The following is a 17,385-nucleotide window of genomic DNA, read 5'->3' on the forward strand; positions in this document are numbered from 1 at the left end:
GCATTCTCACTTTGTAATTTGCTGTTTCCTTTCATGCTCAGCCTCTGGAAGGCTTTTCATTCTGTTTTGTGTCTCGTTTACCATTCCCGTTCAGCTTCATTTTATTTCTTAAATGGACATCCTCACCAAAACCACCACCACCAACAAAATCACTACCAATGACTTCTGCACAAACAGACCAGAGAAGCGGGCCACCTGTGTGAGTTCCAGGGCAGCTGTCTCTCCAAACCACATCACAAGTGCCCCAGAGCCCTTCACTATCTTCCTCAGCCTCTTCACTGCTCTGTCACCAACTCACACTTCATTTGCAACAGCTTCTTACAGAGCGCTGAGGGAAGAGCCAGTAATCAGAGCTACCAGGCAATGCGCATATCTACAGAGGGACTCTTCGTCTTCACAGAAGCAGGACAGAGCTGAGGATGCTGTCACCCCCATTTTACATATGAGGACACTGAGGCACAGAGAGGCTCAGGGACGGTCCAAAGTTAATCCAGCAAGAAAAGGGCAGCACCAAACTGGAGCCTGCGAGGGCTGACCTGGAGCCATGTCCTTGACCACTCTGCTTGTTCAATCAGAAAGCCACCACTCTCAAAAGCACATGCACATGCACATACGCAGGTATGCACACATGCACGCACACATGCACGCACACAGAGGATGTACTCGGCCGTATGTGTGCCCTGGGCTTGGACACCAGCACTCTGCCCAGAAGGAGGCCAATACCCGCCTGGACCAGGGACTCCGCAGACAGTGGCACAGGGTGGTCATAGCCAGTCCTGCAGCGCCCTGGCCCAGCTGGTTTTCTGGTTTTTTCCCCATTTCACTGGCTACAATGTCTCCTTTTTCAGATGCAGGCAGCCAGCTGAGTGCTGACACTCTAATTCTAAAGGTCACCCCATGACATTTCCTGCGGCCTCAACTACCTTGCAAGGCCTCGGCAGATCAGGGTCACAATGCTGGCTGCCATTTAAGAGAAACAGCGCTGTTTTCTTTTTTAGGACTTTGCATTTATCTAATCATTTCTGGCTCTTTTTCCTTGAAAATAAGTCACTCAATAACAAACCGAGGCAGCACTGCTTACATGTGTCTCCGGACAGGGATGAAACGGGGTGCGTGTCCACTGCCAGGCCCCGGAGCTGTGCTTCAGTCGGGTCAAGGGGGCATGGGAACCAGGACTTTCACCTCTGCCCGGGAGATGCTTCGGGGCAGATAAATTTAGAAAGTGCGGATTAATGATTAATGATTAAACTCACTCACCAGGTCTGTCAAAAATGGACAATCCTGGAGCCATTTGCCCTACTTTCCCTCAACATTCAATATTTGATTGTCCCCACCAAAGAAATGATCAGTTCTCTAGCTGGCTCCAAAAGATGTTCGCGGGGCTGCAGGGAACAAATAAAACTCCCATTTCTGTTTGTTTTCGTGTTTCAAAAAAAAAGGAATTAAGTCTTACGCTGCTTCCTACGAGGGCTGGCCTGCGTATCCTCGGGTCAGGGGCATGGGTGGCTCCCCAGAAGCCTCTGGACCCCACGTGCCGCTCTGCGTAAGTTCTGACAGAAGTGGGGACTGAGGGCAAGGCAATCACGAAGGCGCTTGGGCCCCCAACCTTCCCACAAGCAGCCAGCACTCGCTCAAGCCTCGGCCGGAGGACAAGGCAGGCCCACAGCTCCGTCAGACACCGACCAGGGCCTCCAAAGCGGACGCCGCTCCAGAAAGGGTCCGACGCTGCCCCGGAGAGTGGCGCTCCGTGCTGCCAACCTGTGGGCAAGCCACAAAGGTCCCACTAGAAGATGGGACCCAGAGCTCTGCACTGCCGTTTAACTCAGACACTGGTGTGACAGCACAGGGTTGAGACGGGGGTGCACGGGTCAAGCCCAGACTCTGCAGCTCCCCGGCTGCCCGGCCGTGAGCTGCTGTGGAGCCATGCTGTGCTGCGGTTTCCTGAACTGAGGGAAGCTGAAGCAGGGCATGAGAATGCCTATGAATCACCTGTGGTCACTGCCGGCTAACGAGGCCTGGGGATGCCAGGCCCCACTGGCAGCGCCCATCACAGCGCCAATGTCCTGTCTGGGGATCATGCCATGCTGTCACCGTGAGCCCCATCCCCTCAGCACCCTCTGGGCTCAGCCCCACCTGACACAGGGCTGCGCCACATCAAAGGCCCCAATTCAAAAAGAAAATCTTAGAAAAACTCTATTTATCACTTTAGAACTTTTGAGAAAACTGAGGCCTTGAAAGTGAACTTTCAAAACAAAAAGGTAAATAGCGTTCTTGGAATTCAAGCAGCAACGTGTGCCTCTTCCACAGATCCCTCACGTCAAATCATTATTCCCGGCACCGCTGCTGCTAAGTGCCTCTGTCCCCACACGGCCACCACTACTGATGCTGAGATGAGAAGACACCAAAAAAAGGCAGGAATTAGCACAATATGGAAGAGATACCTGTGTGTCATGGGTCTTTAGGTTTGCTAAAATAAAACATATTTCACATGATAAAAACTTAATGGACAAAAACATAAACAAGAAATTCCAAACCAAATAATTCTCGTCACCAAACATTTGCTGACAGCAAGCTCAGGGAACAGCAGAGGCCCGTCTGGGCATTCCGGAAGCAACCAGACCTAGGATCAAATCCAGGCTTGACAACAGCTTGTCCTGCTGGCGCCCTGGACAAGCAGTGGCTTCTAGAGGCTGGGGGAGCCCCTGGGCATCACGGGGAGATGAGAGAAGATGTTTCCAGAACCTGACACACATGTGTAGGGATCCAGACTCACCAGAGCTCTTGCACCTGAGAGGGAAATAGGGAATCCTGAAGTTCAAGTGCATGCACACCGTGGATACTCTGGGTCCCAGCAACCCCAGCTGTTACAATCACACCATCACCGGGTGAACGCTGTGCACTCTACAGGGGCCTCCTCATTTAGTCATCATAGCCACTGGGGAGGCAGGTGCTCCTGCAGCCTCATTCCACCCACATCTGGTGCACAGCGCACACAGGATCAGCAGCGATAGGAACAGCCGGCCACTCTTTACAGAGCCGTGAGACTGTGGCTAAATCATTTATCCAGGACCCAACAACGTGGAAATCATGACACTCCACCTACAGGGGCTAGGCTAGAAAGGCATTAATCAAACACTTAGAATGATTTTCATTTAATTCTCTCTCAGAGACTTAACTGTGTCATATGATGAACAACACTATTTCCTCCAAAATGTACTGAGTCTGGAAGCATCCCTTCATCACCATAGAGTACCTTTTTTTTTTTTTTTTTTTTTTTTTTTTTTTTTTTTGAGATGGAGTCTCGCTCTGTCACCCAGACTGGAGTACAGCGGTGCGATCTTGGCTCACTGCAAGCTCCACCTCCCGGGTTCCCGCCATTCTCCTGCCTCAGCCTCCTGAGTAGCTGGGACTACAGGCGCCCGCCACCGTGCCCAGCTAATTTTTTGTATTTTTAGTAGAGATGGGGTTTCACCGTGTTAGCCAGGATGGTCTCAATCTCCTGACCTCATGATCCGCCTGCCTCGGCCTCCCGAAGTGCTGGGATTCCAAGCGTGAGCCACAGCGCCCGGCCCGTCACAGCCTACCTTATTCCAAATATCCAAAACCCGGAACTGGGGACAGCCTGCCACCACGAATATCCTCTCAGCATCAACACATCCACTGCCAACGTCAGAGTGAAAATGCCTCATTACTGGTTCATCCTATACAATAGGTTTATGCGTTTTGTTTTAAATGCAGAAAGGCGACTACCAAGTAGAGATATTTCAGTAGAGGGACACAGCGTGGTACAATGACCAGGATGGAGGTGCCTAACCCCAGTAAAATGCTGACATGGTCTAATCTCAAGCAGATGTTCTGATCCCTTCACACGACCATGGCACTGGGGTGCCGACACCACAAGAGACAGGCACACGAGGCAGGGCAAGTGGTGTTTATCACAGCTGCACAACGGGAGGGCAGCAGCACGTGCTTATTTGTACTAATGTTTAACAGGCTAAGGGCCAACATTTGCTTACTGGCTAAGTGATTTTCAATAGTATGCATGGAAACAAAAGCAAATTCCTTGAGTGAGAAGCGTCATGGGTGGAATCACGAAGCAAGGTCCCGCCCACCTGCACTGGTGGCCTCCCAGCAGCTCTCACAGACCCTGGACCTAGCACAGCCCAGCTGCGGCCCAGGGACTGGCACAGCTGCTCCGCTCTGCTCCCAGCATGTCACAGGGGAGGCACACACCAGACGAGTCAAACCAGCAACAGAGCGGAGAGCCTGTGGGGATGCAGCTGGGGACCAAGCAGATGGAAGACGGGGAGTCCTGGGGCTTGGGAGGCAGGGGAGATGGGGAAGGAAGAGAGGCCCCATCAGAGGACTCCCTGCAGCGCTCCATGAATTTCTCCTGAATTCCGTCCATAAGTGCCTTTCAATCCATGCCACCGAGGGCATTTCTGCTCCTTGCGACGAAGTGAACTCCCCCAGCACAGTCAGCGCATCCCTCTCTCTAACACAGAACGTCTCTTGCAGCCTCCCGAACAACCTTGGGAAGGAGCATAAATTCAGCAACACACTGATGCTGGCCCAGGCCGTGCGCTGTGAACCTACTACCATTCCAGTACAAGCATTCCCTCTTTTTACCCCAACTGGGAAATTCAAACAGATTAAGCCTCATCCATTCAAATCACTGATAAAGGAAGATCCTCAAACCCTCCGTCTGGAGCCTTCCTGAGAGTGCGGTGTAGGTAGCTACTGGTCACATGTGGTTACTTAAATTGAAATTTAATTTAATTTAATTTGAAATCCAGTTCCTCGGTCACACCATCCACGTGTTGATGTGGCCACTGATGAGCTCAACAGCCAGGCATGGCCAGTGGCTGCCCCGACAGGCATTGCCGCTATGGACCCTTTCCGCCATCGCAGAGAGTCCTGGAGAGGAGGTCCAAGCTTTCCGCCATCGCAGAGAGTCCTGGAGAGGAGGTCCAAGCTTTCCGCCATCGCAGAGAGTCCTGGAGAGGAGGTCCAAGCTTTCCGCCATCGCAGAGAGTCCTGGAGAGGAGGTCCAAGCTTTCCGCCATCGCAGAGAGTCCTGGAGAGGAGGTCCAAGCTTTCCACCATCGCAGAGAGTCCTGGAGAGGAGGTCCAAGCTTTCCACCATCGCAGAGAGTCCTGGAGAGGAGGTCCAAGCTTTCCACCATCGCAGAGAGTCCTGGAGAGGAGGTCCAAGCTTTCCACCATCGCAGAGAGTCCTGGAGAGGAGGTCCAAGCTTTCCGCCATCGCAGAGAGTCCTGGAGAGGAGGTCCACGGAGACCTCTTCTTTATAAAGCCCTCCTTGTATCCCAGTGTCTTTTCCTCTTTTTCCAAATGAGCGGGAAAAAAAAATCCCAACTGAACCTGACTCTGCTCCATCCATGTGGATGAAGCCAGACTGGGCTTTCCCGCAGAACAGGAATGAAGACGCAGCAGTGGACACAGCACACCCTCGTTCCCCAAGAAACCCAGGAACTGTAAAAACACCCGATCCTCCCCTCTCCAGTTCCTACGGAATTTTTCCAACTGCTCTTTCCTTCTTCATCCTCTTCCATAACTGCATGCTGTGTGACGGGAGGGAGAAGTGAGAGAGAAGGGAAAGCAGCAGCTCATTTTCCTCATTCCGTCCATCATGTCCACGCTGTGTCAGGAAGGGTTGCAGAGAGAAGCGTCTTTGTGGTCCACGTGGGACCCTTCCCTGGGGCAAGGGCCCTTGGCTCTGGGCTTCTCTTTTCCTGGGGCTACCCATCCAGAAGGACAAGCCCTGCCCCTCCTCTGGGCTCCAAGAACACTGCCCATTCCTCCTGCTGCTCCTGCTCAGCTGGGTCCCTCAGCCCCATCGGGGAGCAAGGCCTTCCTGCAGGAACCCCTTCAGGCCAAGCGCAGCCAGCATTCCTCATGCCCTTCATTGAGCCGGCCGGGCGCCACCCCCTTACTCAGCAGCAGGAGGCCCCTTCTGGAAGCGGATATCTCCCTCTGCCCAGGCTCTGCTTCTAAAGTCTGTCTCCCATCCCAGCCATGACGAGGGGCGATGGTGGGGCCGTGGTGTGCGTGTGCAGCGCGAGGACTGCTGCTGCCATGAACATTCCTCCTGCCTGCTGAGTCCTTGATCTGCTCTCAAAGTAATGGCTCCAGGGCGAGAGCAGCAGCCCGAGGCCAGTGATGCCAGGTGAGGCTCCCACACTGGCCCACATTTCTAAATTCTGCTGGTGCTTTTTTTGTTTTTTTTTTCCTCTCTTGAAACAGGGTCTCCCTCTGTCACCCAGGCTGGAGTGCAGCAGCATGACATGGCTCACGGCAGCCTCAACCTCCCGGCTCAAAGGATCCTCCCACCTCAGCCTCCTGAACAGCTGGGACTACAGATGCACACGACCATGCCCAGCTAATGTTTTTAATTGTTTTTGTAGAGAAGAGGTGTCCCTATGTTGTCCAGATTGGTCTCAAACTTCTGGCCTCAAGCACTCCTCCTGCCTCAGCCTCCGAAAGTGCTGGGATTACAGGTGAGAGTCACCGTAGGCCTATTTGTTTCTTTATGAAAAAAAGTAAAGAGTAAATTGTGATGAAATACTACAGTGCTACTGTGCTATGATTCCTGAATGGTAAAAACCTCACCACGCTTTGTTTCTCCATCAGGTGCCTTGCCCATCACTACTGCCAAGGAGAGTACGCCTAAGACTGATGCTACAAGTCTTTTCTTAAAACAACAACAACAACAATAATAAAAACAAACAACAACAACAAAAAAACAGGCAGAGGATGGGGGCTTCAGAGTCCTTTACTGTGAGGTCAAGAATAATTCCTAGTCATGGAAAATCATCTCCAATGACGTTATAAACAGACAGCTCACCAAATCAATCAGAAAACATTCTTAGTATCATTCTCAGGCTGTCCAGAACAGAAAACCTAACTCCTGCGGCTCTATTGTGAAACGCTTAGAACTCCATCCTGATTGGAGAACATGGTCCTTTGTGACGGACAGGCAGGCGGCGGCCAGAGCCCAGAACCCAGCATCAGCCAAAGGAGGCATCAAGCTGAAGTCTCGGGTGAGTTCATTTCAAAGTCAAGGGCAAGGCCACCCTGGCAGCAAATTCTTCTGGCTACTCAAATTCAAATATTGCAGAACTAGCACTAGAGTTGCCAAGCTAGAAAATAGGAGCAGAGAGAGGAGGCCCTTCCACAGGAATCCAGATGAGCAAAACCCCTTGCTCTCTTCATCAAAACTCAGACAGGTTAGCTGAAAACCTGGGGACGGAACGGCTTCCACCAGGAAGGAAAATCCACGCGGGGCCATGACCAAGCACTGCAAACACCGCAGCAGGCGCTGCCCCTCTTCCAGCAACACAGCGGAAGCAGCCCAGCCACCAGTGACTTTCTGGTGGACGTGCTCCAGCCCCCAACCCTTGAGCCAGGACCCAGCCCAAGAGCACAGCACCCTCCACTCTCCCTGGGCCTGAGCAAGGCAGCAATGTGCTTCGTGCAGAGCGTTTCGTGGGCGCACCCCTGCAGGAAGCACCATCGCTGCTCAAGGTAGTCATCTAAGAACCGCTCACTCTTGAGAAGGGCAGGTCATCTTACTCCTCCCTCCCCAAAATAGTCTCTCAAGTCAGGCTCTCACCCATAGAAGGGACTTGCGGGGCGTGTGAGGAATGGCATTGTGGTGACAGCCCCAAGCAGGGGGCCATGCGGGCTCACGCCCAGAACGCCTTGGCAGGGAGAGGAAAGGGGTGGGCACTGCCTGGGCACTCTGCATGCTGAGCTGGGCATCACTGCTGCCACCTCAGGAGTCCTCAAATGCCCCTGGGTGGGAGAGGTCATCACTTCTGCGTACTGAACAGGAGACCAGCTCAGAGTTCAGGGCGGGCCCCTGGATTCAAAGTGGCCACAGAGCCTGACTCGAGCCTCAGGGCACGAAGCACCTGGCCCTGGCCTGCTCCCACCCCACACCTGGCTTCTCAGGCCTGGGGACAGGAGGGCACAGGGACAGGCCTAGAGGACAAGGTCCCTGGAAGCCCCGACAGCTTGACAATGTGAGATAAGTTTCTCTTCCTTTTTATCAACGCTCCCGGATTGACCTGTCCTCCTCTGATGCCTGGTTCCTCCGCCATCAAGATCCGCCGTCTGGTGTTAAGGGAAACATACCTCACCTTTCTGCAGTTGCCACCGAGCACCCAAGGCGTGGTCCACGGGGCGTCCTGTGAGAGCGTCACAAGCACCCCACGAACAAGACACAGCGGCAGTTTCCTCGGTCTCCCTGCTCCTTTCTCAGGATGGCCTGTGGCTTGCTCTCCCTTAAAAATCCTCTCATCAATGGTACATTGTCAGCTTTCTTTTTTTGTTTGTTTGTTTTTTCTTTTTTTTTTTTAACTCACAATTGCGAAAACCAACTGGTTGAGCTGTTGCCTCAAGTAAAAAATTCAAGTCAGCCCCGACACTGTCCATGTTTTCTGGAAAAACTGCTCACTTGTCAACAACATCGGGTGGCAACTGCAGGCCTCACCCTCACTCTTCAACAGCGGCGGCAACAGCTGCGTCCCCTGCGCTCAACTGCAGGGCGCAGCGAAGCCCCGTGACAAGGGCTTCTTGGGGACCCCAGACACCCACCAGACCCACAGGCCCGCCCCATGGCCCTGGGAACACTCAGCCCCAAGGTCCCACTTCCTGCCTCAGTCAAGCGCCTGCCTCCCAGGCCTCCCCAGTCTTCATCTCAGACCGCCAGGTGCTCTCGAGCCCCCGGAGCGCCCTCTGAGCCACAGCTTATAAAGCAGGTAGGACCAGCTCTGCATCAGACCCCTGGGTGCGGGCCCAGCACCAGCTGCTTAACCTCTCTGAGTCAGCTTCCTTACCTATAAATGAGGATAAAAGCAGGATATTCACAAAGCCCCGAGCTAGGAAGGCCTCAGTCAGTGTGAGCTGGGGGTAGGAGTCCACACAGGAGCAGTACCTGTTGCAAGTATTTTTGTTACATGCTGGGAGGATTAAATGAGATAAGCCGTGTAAACACCAGGCACACAGAAAGCATGAAACGATACCAGCTGGTGGCATGGTGTTACTTTCATTATTAATAATTTGAAAAAGCAGATTAACAGCTCAGGCGCCGCTGAACTCAGAGCCCGCATGAGCACAGAGGCTATAATGTAACAGACATGAAACGTCCTAAAAGCTCCATCGCAAAGTAAGTTGCTTATGCCTGCGTAAACTTCCTGTTCTTCAAAAGATGCGCTGTTTTTAAAAGGGACTGACTGGCAAAAACACCTCACACACAAGGCAGTGCCCCTTTGCCAGGCCCTACCACGTCCGGCCCTCGGCTCCTGGGGGCAGGAGCTGTCAACGAAGCTGTGACCCTTGTGCCCAGCGTGCAGGCTCCGGGGGGAACTGGCTGCTTCTGAATCTCCTCAGTGGGGCTTAGGAATGACATGCTGTGGATGCTGTCAAGCAGAAACAAGGCCCGTTTGGGGGCTTTCTAAGTTAGTAAATACATGTATATATAATATATATACACACACATAGGAGAAGGTGAATACTGGGCACCCAGAGTCTCTGTAGGGAGCCACACGGCCCAGCAGAGAACACACAGTGAGCGTCAGAGTCCAGCCATCCCCTCCCCATGTCAACAGGACAGTCCCACACTTTCTTCCAGCCGGCCTGGGGCATGTCAGGAGGCAGGGCCTGTACTGCAGGCTCTGTGTTCTTAGCCTTTGTGGGGGGCAGAGGTGCCCACTGCCACGTGGGCACACACAGGAGGCTCACCACATTCCTTCAAATGCAGATGATGAAGCAACTTGAGTAACATGAATATGGTCACACTCATCTGAGGACTGCTGCTGTGTTTTCTAACTGCATGGCCATGACCAAGCAGTCAGTTTTGATCTAGGTTGGTAGTCAGGTTTCTGAAAGCGATGGCAGGCGCCTCGGGGCTGACACGGGGAGTCTGCTTGGCACACCTTCACCCTCGTTACATTTTCTGGACAATGGTAGGGAACATTCCTTACTCCTCTGGCCCGTCAGCTTGGCTGAGCCTGGAGTGAGTGGCTCGCTGTGGGTCTGCGGCTTCATTACTGGGGAGTCTGGGTCATCTGTGAGGCCAACAACGTCCTGCAGGCACTGACGGCCCCGGCTTCTGCCCCTTTCTTTGTGGAAGCCACTCTGTCAGGTCTGGGACAGAGGGGCAAGAGGCTTTCAAACTTTTCCTTATTTTTGTATATTTGTATATTCAAAAAAAAAAAAACAAAACTATTTATTTTAATGCTGAAATAAGTTCTAGAAGTTTCCAGACTTGTAGGTAAATGAATAAGAACTGAGTTTGTTTTCCAATCATGTTCACGTTATTTGTGATGGTGTGGCTTAGTTTCATTGAGTGACTAAATTCTAGCCATCCCTAGACTCATGGCCATGAAACTTGTCTTTCAGGTTGACATACATTTATTTAACACACATGCACACACAATTCCATGTGCGCACAGGAAGCTTTAGCAAGTGCTCTCTGACCCCGTTCCCTAAACTCGACTGCAAACGAGACTGCCCTTAACCTGACAGCGTTCCAGGAGACCGCGCAGGAACAGCAATAAAGAGCTGTGTGTAGCCACCAGCATTTCAGATGAACGCAGTGCCGTGGGCAAGCGCAACGTCTGCGTCTCCCCAGCGCTGAAATGATTCCTAGTGCCCTAGACTGCCTGGCTTTACATGAGAAACACTGTCCCTAAGTAACTACTTCATCACTCAAGGTCTCAAAGAATGCTGCCGACCTCGGTCCACCTTGCTTCTAGAAACCGAAGGTTCTGGGTTTGGAGGGACCCCAGCTCTTCCCTGGAAAGTCATTTTCCTGAATAGATCTGACTTCCCCTTATTTTCCTCTCATTTCCCATCTTTTCACACATTTAGAAGGCAAAAGAAGTTCATCTCTCTAGTGATTCCAGAAGCTACCTGGCCCATCCATGGTGGGTGAGCCCCCACCCAGGTCCAGCAAGTCAGTGACTGCAACACAGGACCTCAGAGGCCACCTGGCCAGGCCCCATCCACGGATGTGTCCCTGCCCAGGTGCCAGCAAGGACTGACTAATACCTGACCCGGGGCCAAGCTATCGTGTGTCCCATACTCGGCCCGTAGAGACATCAAATCATCCAGGCCCCGACACACTCGCTTCGTACCTTTCCCAGTCGTGATGCAAAACGTGAGCTGGAAAGGGTGCTCTTCACCTAAACAAGGTCAAACACAGGGGCTACGACAGGCGCCCCACGTGCCCCCATGTGCCCCCCACACTGCCCAGGTGATGGCAGAGCAGCCAGGGCCCAGGGCCCACAGGGTTTTACATGGTGATAAGGGGTAGGGGGTGAATGCTAAGGGGCGAAGGCAGGACCCCACCTCAGTCAACAACCAGGAGACCCTGGCCTGGTTTCCCACACACCCCCAGGGAGCCAGAGAGGATGGAGAGAACCTTCTGGGAGGAGCTGCAGGGATGCACAGGGGCATTCGGGAGTGTCCAAGGAGGGCCTGAGCCTCCAGTGTGCACCTCCCCAAGCGGGCCCTGCACCCTGGGCCCAGGGTGACCTGGAAGCAGCAGGAGCCGCAGGACCACAGGGGCCACCGGCAGGGTGGGTGATACCATCCTTCCCACACTCGCCCTCTGGACTTCAGTGCTCCGGTGAGCCCAGAGGCCCGAGTCATCCATCTCAGGCCACACCCTCCAGCTCTGTGCCTGCCTTCCACCCTGGGTGACCACGAAGGGTCTAGAAACCCTGACAGGGAAGGAGAAGAGAGCCCTGGGCACAAAGCCCAGGGCCTGGGGTAGGGTCCGTGCCCCAGTGGTCATCCTCAGCTGAGTGGGGACTGCGCCCAGGACCCTCGGGAGACCATGGGCTACTTTTAGAAACAAGAGGGTGTTCTGTTTAGAAGCAGAGCACTGAGGAGCTGGAGACGCCGACACAAGAGTGGCTCCCCGTGATGCCCAGAGGTGGCCACTGGGCCCCAGGAGGGAGGGGTTTGAAGGGTGGGTACCCCAAGTCGTCAAAGGACCAAGTAGCCACAAAAAGGAACTCCCCTCCCACCACCAGTCAGGGACCTGCCAGAGATACGAAGGCCCAGTGGTCACTAAGGCCTATCTCTGCAGCTCCATCCTCTCGCCTAGAAAAAGTAAGTGTCCCTGCCTCCTTGACCTCGCAGACTCACTAGGCACCCTAAACATGGTTTTCCAAATAGCCAAACAACAACTCCTGCTCAAGAAAACGCATGTGAGAGGAGCCCTCCTCACTCAGACAATGTTCTCGTGACCGCACTCGGTCTAAGCAAATGCTGCTGGGATGATCTTCTTCACGTTCTCTTTTAGAACAAGCAAAACGCAATGAGGATGTTGAGTGTTTCATGCTTTCTTTCCAGAGGCATTTCTACCGGCCTGAAATGCCACCCCACAGCCACTGTGGATTTGGGGACTGTCACACACATCTCCACACACCCCGAGCCACATCACACTTAGCCACTCTCTCGGAATTCCTGATCCCCACCTGAAAACGGAAAACAAGGCCCAGCAGCAACACCCAGCAAAGTGTCGCCCTCCCCACAAAGTGAGTGGCCACACAGCAACCAGCCGCTGCAAAGCAACGAGCCGCCAGGAGCCAAGGATGGCCCATCCCACCCCCAACAGTGAGAGCCGGGCCCGTCACACGCCCTCCCTGGGCCTTGGCACTCGTCCTTCCTGCACCTCATCACTCACCCTCCCTGGGTCCCAGCGTCCTCATCTGTGAGCTGGGGGTGGTCAGCATGCAGGAAGCCCTCCATGACCATGAGCTATCAGCTTAGGGACAAGAGAGCTAGAGACCGGGGGGAGTCCACTGCCTTGGGGATGCGAGGGAGCCACACTCACCTTCTCCCTGATCAAGCTGGCCCCCTAGTGACACGGGACAAGAGGATAACCTGCTTGGCACTCAGCAACAGTCTTTCCTAATAAGAATTCCACACTTCCATGAGGCTATAATCAACTCGGGAGTGAGGAGTTACTTAGCTCCCTGTTTCCAGAGGGTCTTAGCAAAGTGAGGAATCTGCAGATCTCTCTGAAAGATCAGCTACCAAAGGAAAATAACAATAATGAAGATATTGTTGGTAGAATACATAACCGCTATCCACAGCCAGATACTGCTTCCAGAACTACACTTCGCATCTAGGTGAGCTCGTTTTCTGTATTTCAAAAGCACAAAGATCTATGTTCATGGTGTAATCCAGGCACAGTGCAGTTAACAGGCCTCCGGGTGTCCCCACTTCCAGCCCAGTGCAGGGGTTCAGCCGCTACAGAAACTCTGAATCTGCTAACACAAAGTGCCAAGACTGCTGTCCGCCAGCGCCTTCACTCCCCTGGGGCCTGTACCTGTAGCAGGGCGCTCACATTCCGAGTCCTCATTGCTTCCGGACCCAAGGGCAAGGCTGTCGCAGGCGAAAGGTGATTTCCCTTTCCTCTACACCCAAGCCCTCGGAAGCGCACTGTAGGCACCTGGAGGTGGCACAATGCTCCCAGCTCCCCCAGAGGCTGAGTTCAAACATTCTAAGTGGATTCTTGATAACAAGCCGCCAGCTCACTGGAAGACACTGAGCAGTTACATAACAGCACAGAAAATCCCTTACAAGTTTCTTAAAAAAGAGTTAATCATACCGACTTGGTACTTTACCTTCAGCCTAGACTTTCGCTTAATCCCAGAAACCGCTCCAAAGGCGTTTTTCTGAGGGCGTTCGGCGCCGTAACTCAGGAGAAACCCAAGTCCTGCTCTCCCGGCGGTGCTCGCTGAGGAAGAATTCAGCCGCTCCACCCTGACATCTGGTTTCTATTTCATATCCATGTTGTCACATTACATAACAAGCAGATGATACGAGAGATCACCACAGTGTTTCGGCTCAAGAGTCGCAAAGAACGCCCAGAACACTGTTTATATTCAGGGCCATGAACGTTCACCAAATCAAATTTAGTGCAGAGGCTGCATCATTCCAGGCTGAAACCCAGCACTTAGAGCAAATGCCCGAGGAAGCAAGAAGCAGGACCCCGCCTTCTCAGCCACCTCTCACTAACACTCAGCTCCACTCCTGCTTCCTTCCTGTCACTCCACATCCAAGTTAGAGGGAAGTACAATTTATCTCTGGCCTGCATTTACTTTTGCACCTGGAAGAAGGCTTTGGCCTTGTAGACGGGCAGGAGTTCCTGCCGGCAAGGGCCAGTGTGGGGCCCAGGGAGAAGACGGAGGTCAAGTCATATGGCCCCCACCGCGGGCAGAGCTCCGCCAGCAAGCATCCTGGGAGCTGGGGGGCCTCAAGGGAGGGCAATCCCCCCACACACCATCCCCTTCTCCTTTGCTCATCTGGGGAAGCTGTGAGGACTGGTGTTGATAAAACCATTCCCATCGCACACTCAGGCCATGGATGTGGCCATGCCAGCACGGAGGCCAGGAGCCTCTAGCAGAAGTGTGTTCTGGAAGCTGCCCCCTCCTATGCTGCCACTTGGTCCCATGGGGCATGGAGGGAGGGTGGCCAGGGCAGCCCGAACCAGCATCAGGCACAAGGCCCAAGGCCCAAGGAGTTTCTCCAGAGCAGCCCATCCTCTTCAGTCCAGAAAAAGTCAGATTCCACAGCAGGGTCAGCCGTCCAGTTAGGGAACCCACTAAGGGGCTCTGCGCGTGAAGGTGCTCAGAATCAAACCATTAAACCCCAGGACGCCCTGCTGGGGGAATGGTCCACAGCAGTCATTCAGCCTTGGGGTGAACCGTTCTGCCCAAGTGCAGGTGAGAACACAATACTTCTTATTAGCACACAGAATGGCCAAAGCCAACGTGATTAGTAGAAAAACCGACATCTCAGTGACTTGGGGGTCAGGTTTGCCCTGGATGTGGGTGGAAGCCCCAGGTGTCCCTCAAGCCTGGTCCAGGGCTCTGCAGACAGCAGACACACCAACTCTGAGTGACAGCATTGGTGTTCAGCAGATTCTGGATTTCGCTCTCCCCTGAACCAAGGACAGAGAATGTTTCACAGAGTAGGTTCAACAGAAAATGGTCACAGTGTGTCTGTGAGACAGTGATGTTCCGGGAGGATGGCTGGGGCCGAGGGAAGGCCCCTCCCACGAGCCCTACCTCCATGAGACTGCATAGGGCAGGACTGCCCAGCAGAAAGAGCACAGCACAGGCACAAGGGCGGCCCCAGGTTGGCAGGGCTGAATGGCTTCAGGACCTCCCTCCTTCCCCCTCCGGGGAGTAAAGGCAATGATGCAAGTATGATAAGCAAACAGAGGCCCCAAAACACAGACAGGGCCAGGACCCTGATGCCAACCAAGCAGACCCAAAACTGGGCCCGGGAGCACAGGGCAGGGTCGCTGAGTGCAGAGGGGCCTCACACAATGTCCAACACTTCCCTCCAAAACAGACGTGTTGGTGAGAGGCTTCAACCTTTTCACTGGCCTGACACCTGGATCTCTGCTGCCCTGTGCCAGGTTAGCCACGACCAACACCACCACGGCCACTGGCCGTTTAAGAAAAAGAACCCTGACGTTAACCTGCTTGAGCCCTAATGTTAAGCCAGAGCAGCACCACAACTCCAAAACCGCGTGCAAAGAGCACCTTTTAAACACTCTGCTGAGATCTGCGCGGTCACAGTCTGACAGGCAGGTCTTCTTGGCTACCTGTGGTTTCACTCCAGCGTTACCAGGCACCTTAAAGGCCTGTGAGCTTTCATGGGGTCAAGCAGCATCAGCTCCACTTTACAACCCCGCAGAGTGAGGTGCCCGCTCTGCAGCCCCAGAGGGCCAGGGGGACGGCCTGGCCCCTTCCGAGCTCTCAGCAGCCTGAACCCCGCATGTCCCCTGCTGTGTCACCGGCACGCTGGTCTTGCCTGGCATTGAGATATGTGGCACAAGCAGGCACCAAGCCCAGAGACACCCGACCCGGACCGTTAGACTGGGTAGCATTTGTCAAGCGCCGTGCAAACAGTGGATGAAGTGTCCTCAGCCGGCGTCAGCTGTCCTGATCCGCAGAACACATAACTCCTGGCACTTCTTTCCGAGCATCCGGGAAATGTAGAATCCGAGCGTTACACCATCCAGTTGAAGATGACAGATTTACGATATAAAACAGCACCCGCGACTGAGGACTTTGTAGAAACGGAGGCCGCTGTCATTATTTCATAGGTGAGGGGGAGGGGGGCACTGTGATCCATGACAGGAAACGACAGCTCAGCCCCTCCAAAATCACACACGGGGGACTCCGTTTCTTAGAGAACTTCAAGTCTCTGTTCTAAGCAAACGTTACAATACATGTAACACTACATTCCGACACGAAGCTCCCATGCTTTTCAACGGCAGGTGTTACAATGACCATGGAATAGTGACGGGGCGGTGCCTCCTCACGGGGACATGGCAGGGAGAAGTGTGGACCGGAGCCAGGAGGGTCCTTGACCTAAGAGGCCTTGGGCAGCCCACGCGGTGGCTCTGAGCGCTCCCCTGTGAAAGGAAGAGCTCAGAAAGGGTTTCTCTAAAGGCTCCTCCCAGAGCGGAGGCTCTGCGGTTCCCTGGGGCCCTAGACTAACACGAGGAAAAGGAGACAGAGAAGAATGCCCACTAAAAGCCTTGCCCAAAAAATTGAAAGCCAAGAAAAATCACACCAGATCATCTCAGTTTAGACTTGAGGAACCTCGGCGCTGACATCACTGCCACCATCACAAAGCACTGGACACCAAGGTGCCACCTACCACACCACAACCCGGAAGGAGGGGTGGGCGGGGGCACCCCTGGGCAAGGCATGACACCAGGCCAGCCAGCCACCCGTGCGGCAGAGGAAATGCAGCCCCTCCCAACTGAGAGACCCCGGTACCATCACCACAGCCTTGGTGCCAGGGCTCCTAGTGCCTGACAGGGAAGATGAGAAGGACACTAGCTGCTGCCAAGAGGCCTGCTGCCCACCCCCAACTGCATGGCAGTGGTGCTGCCAGCGCCACCATCCACGGTGGCCCAGGAGCCCACACGCAGGACATGCACCCACATAGTTCCACATTAGGCCCTTTATTCCTCAATTGTTGGAAAGAAGGCCAAAGCCAGATGGTGAAATTCACAAGGAAAATGCCCCTCACCGTCCTCCATTCTAAAGCAAACACTAAGAACAGGCTGCTGGGCTACAGAGAAGTCCTCTCCTTTCCTCTATGCATCCAGCGAAATGAAAACATCCACGCTTGCCTTCATAAAAACGGAAAACTGCATCCAGAACAAGGTCCATGGCATTGCTGACAGCATGTCCCATGGATATGAAGTTGGTCTTCCTGTGGATCCTCTCCAAGGCATGCCCTTCGACGGCGCCACAGCACTGAGGGCAGAATGTGGTGGTGGCCCAGCTGCCATGGCACCGGCACACTAGCCT

The 17,385-nt window shown here is 53.8% G+C and overlaps 1 protein-coding gene across 21 annotated transcripts in view; it reads right to left on the reverse strand.

Moving 5' to 3' along the window:
- HDAC4 (histone deacetylase 4) overlaps positions 1–17,385 on the reverse strand; it is a 352,953-nt gene that overhangs the window by 247,226 nt on the left and 88,342 nt on the right. For 4 of the 21 annotated variants that reach the window (XM_077956689.1, XM_077956684.1, XM_077956687.1 and 1 more), the window contains exon 1: positions 13,669–14,106. The exons of 15 other annotated variants lie outside the window; for them this stretch is intronic. The gene's annotated coding sequence lies outside the window, so the exon portion shown is untranslated. Of the gene's footprint in view, positions 1–13,370; positions 14,107–17,385 lie in introns of those variants that run through there. 2 more of the 21 variants (XM_077956681.1, XM_077956669.1) reach the window with 2 other exon arrangements.

Source organism: Macaca mulatta, chromosome 12 (genome assembly GCF_049350105.2).
Source record: "Macaca mulatta isolate MMU2019108-1 chromosome 12, T2T-MMU8v2.0, whole genome shotgun sequence".
Lineage (NCBI taxonomy): Eukaryota > Metazoa > Chordata > Mammalia > Primates > Cercopithecidae > Macaca > Macaca mulatta.